Below are 2,500 nucleotides of genomic sequence, written 5' to 3' on the forward strand. Positions count from 1 at the left end.
TCCAATGATTTCACCACTTTCCAAATGTGCTGCTATCCCATCTTTAATAACTGACTCTAGCAGTTTCCCCACTAGACTGTTAGACTAACTGGTCTGTAATTCCCCGTTTTCTCTCTCCCTCCCTTCTTAAAAAGTGGGGTTACGTTTGCTACCCGCCAATCCTCAGGAACTACTCCAGAATCTAAAGAGGTTTGATAGATTATTACTAATGCATCCACTATTTCTGGAGCTACTTCCTTAAGTACTCTGGGATGAAGCCTATCTGGCCCTGGGGATTTATCGGCCTTTAATCCATTCAATTTACCCAACACCACTTCCCGGCTAACCTGGATTTCACTCAATTCCTCCAACTCCTTTGACCCGCGGTCCCCTGCTATTTCCGGCAGATTATTTATGTCTTCCTTAGTGAAGACGGAACCAAAGTAGTTATTCAATTGGTCCGTCATATCCTTGTTCCCCATGATCAACTCACCTGTTTCTGACTGCAAGGGACCTACATTTGTTTTAACTAATCTCTTTCTTTTCACATATCTATAAAAACATTTGCAGTCAGTTTTTATGTTCCCTGCCAGTTTTCTTTCATAATCTATTTTTCCTTTCCTAATTAAGCCCTTTGTCCTCCTCTGCTGGTCTCTGAATTTCTCCCAGTATGCTGCTTTTTCTGGCTAATTTGTACGCATCATCCTTCGCTTTGATACTATCCCTGATTTCCCTTGTTATCCACGGATGTACTACCTTCCCTGATTTATTCTTTTGTCAAACTGGGGTGAACAATTTTTGTAGTTCATCCATGCAGTCTTTAAATGTCTTCCATTGCATATCCACCCTCAACCCTTTTAGAATTAATTGCCAGTCAATCTTGGCCAATTCACGTCTCATACCCTCAAAGTTACCTTTCTTTAAGTTCAGAACCATTGTTTCTGAATTAACAATGTCACTCTCCATCCTAATGAAGAACCCAACCATATTATGGTCACTCTTGCCCAAGGGGGCACGTACAACAAGACTGCTAACTAACCCTTCCTCATTACTCAATACCCAGTCTAAAATAGCCTGCTCTCTCGTTGGTTCCTCTACATGTTGGTTTAGAAAACTATCCCGTATATATTCCAAGAAATCCTGTTCCTCAGCACCCCTGCCAATTTGATTCACCAAATCTATATGTAGATTGAAGTCACCCATTATAACGGTTTTGCCTTTGTCGCACGCATTTCTAATTTCCTGTTTGATACCATCTCCAACTTCACTACTACTGTTAGGTGGCCTGTACACAACACCCACCAGCGTTTTCTGCCCCTTAGTGTTTCGCAGCTCTACCCATACCGATTCCACATCCTCCAAACTAATGTCCTTCCTTTCCATTGCGTTAATCTCCTCTCTAATCAGCAACGCTACCCCACCTCCTTTTCCTTTCTCTCTATCCCTCCTGAATATTGAATATCCCTGGATGTTCAGCTCCCAGCCTTGGTCACCCTGGAGCCATGTCTCCGTGATCCCAACTATATCATAGTCATTAATAGCTATCTGCACATTCAACTCATCCACCTTATTACGAATGCTGCTTGCATTGAGACACAAAGCCTTCAGGCTTGTTTTTACAACACTCTTACCCCTTATACAATTATGTTGAAAAGTGGCCCTTTTTGATTTTTGCCCTGGTTTTGTCTGCCTGCCACTTTTACTTATCACCTTGCTACCTATTACTTCTACCCTCATTTTACACCCCTCTGTCTCTACACTCACACATTTAAGAAACCCTTTCCCTTTAACTCCATTTTCCACTATCCCATTCGACACCCCACCCCCCTTATTCAGTTTAAAACCACCCGTGTAGCAGTGGCAAACCTGCCTGCCAGAATGCTGGTCCCACACCTGTTAAGATGCAATCCGTCCCTTTTGTACAGTTCCCCCTTACCCCAAAACAGATCCCAGTGATCTAAGAATCTAAATCCCTGCCCCGTGCACCAGTTCCTCAGCCACACGTTCAGGTCCCGTATCTCCCTGTTCCTGCTCTCGCCAGCACGAGGAACTGGAAGCAAACCGGAGATAACAACCCTGGAGGTCCTGCTTGTCAGCATTTTTCCGAGCTCTCTAAAGTCACGCTGCAGAATATTCATCCCCTTCTTTCCGACATCATTTGTGCCGACATGCACTACCACTTGTTCACCTTCGCCCTTGAGGATTTTCTGCACTCTGTCCGTGACATCCTGGATCCTGGCACCAGGAAGGCAGCACACCATCCTCGCATCCCGTCTGTTGCCGCAGAAACCCCTGTCCGTACCTCTCACAATGGAGTCTCCCACTACAATGGCGTTGCCTGCCTTAGGCCTTTTTGGTTTTGGCTCAACAGCCCTATTCGCATCACAAGCCAGTCCGCCGCCCAGTGTAAACACCTCTTCTGTCCCGACAGCTTCTAAGTGGGTGAACCTGTTCACAAGAGGTACAACACCCGGGGACGTTGGCATTCCATGCTTCCCTCCCGTTCTCACTGTCTCCCATC

General features: G+C 45.4%; 1 protein-coding gene across 5 annotated transcripts in view; it reads right to left on the minus strand.

Moving 5' to 3' along the window:
- The window catches only part of map3k20 (mitogen-activated protein kinase kinase kinase 20), a 124,838-nt gene that overhangs the window by 82,818 nt on the left and 39,520 nt on the right, over positions 1 to 2,500 (minus strand). The window lies entirely within an intron of this gene.

This window comes from Amblyraja radiata, chromosome 7, assembly GCF_010909765.2.
Source record: "Amblyraja radiata isolate CabotCenter1 chromosome 7, sAmbRad1.1.pri, whole genome shotgun sequence".
NCBI lineage: Eukaryota > Metazoa > Chordata > Chondrichthyes > Rajiformes > Rajidae > Amblyraja > Amblyraja radiata.